Consider the following 1104-nt stretch of genomic DNA (forward strand, 5'->3'; position numbering starts at 1 on the left):
CTCATTTATATATATATATATATATATTCATACAGACACGCGCACACAAAGAGCTGAGTAGCAGCGAACAGTTCGCTAGGGATTCGCCACAGTGCCGTAGGAAGGGATTTGTCATCTTTGCTGCCTGCCTCTTCCCCACTGGTGCTGGCTGTGCCCAGCTGGGTGGCCAGGGCTCATCCTGGAACAAAGGCTGAAGCAGCACCCCGACCCTCCCCAGAGGGCCAGGCAGCAGGTTTCGGGCGGGAGAGAAGGAAAAAAAAAGGCGACCTGGGCTGATTTTATGGAGGTGTGCCTCCCGACAGTGCCTGGTACCCCCCCCAGTCAGCATATTTGCTAAGCGCTGTACGGACCCTTGCCCCAAAACTACACCCTTTTATTGCGGTTTGAGCTATCAGGCTTAGCAGATTCAGGGGACAGCAGTGTGATCTCTAAGGTTCTACTTCATTCATTGCTGGTGGTCCGGTACGGATGGGACCATTGCCTGGTGGGGAAACGAGGTGGTGCCTCTGCAGCTGTTGTGATTTTCTGTTGCTCCAGCTGCCCAAAGGCCAGGCTGTGGCAATGTCCTCTGCCTCGTTGGTTTGTGCACGTAAACGTAGACCAGAGAGCAGTCAGCCCCCAGGTTAGTCAGAGATGCCTCCTGCAAGTGCCCTGTCTGGTGGAGCCCTGTGCGTTGCAGGAGGTTGGCTTTCTGTCCACAGTCCTCAGTTCTGAAGTGGGGTAAAAGAGCTGTGGACTGTAGAGCCTTTAGGCCGAGGTGATCCCATCCTGACTGCTTTTTCCCCATACCTTCATAGCAGAGCAGACCACTTGCTGCATGGCATGTTCTGACGAAGTTCTTGCAGGGTACCCACGGGTTGTGACCTCCAGCGTTATTCCAGCTGGAGGTCAGCAGAGGGCTCTAGCAGTGTGGGCCTAGATTGGCTTTTTTTTTTTCTTTTTTTCTTTTTTTTTTTTTTGTCCCACTCATTTCAATTTCTGTAACGTTACTGGTGTGACAGGCTGCGTGTGCATTGCCAGAGGTTGGTGGCAGGGTGTGTTTGGGATAGGTGTCCATTTTGCATGGGCAAAATTTCTGCTTTGCTGGCGGGCTGCTGCCTGTTG

Source organism: Antrostomus carolinensis, unplaced genomic scaffold, assembly GCF_000700745.2.
Source record: "Antrostomus carolinensis isolate BGI_N321 unplaced genomic scaffold, ASM70074v2 scaffold24513, whole genome shotgun sequence".
NCBI lineage: Eukaryota > Metazoa > Chordata > Aves > Caprimulgiformes > Caprimulgidae > Antrostomus > Antrostomus carolinensis.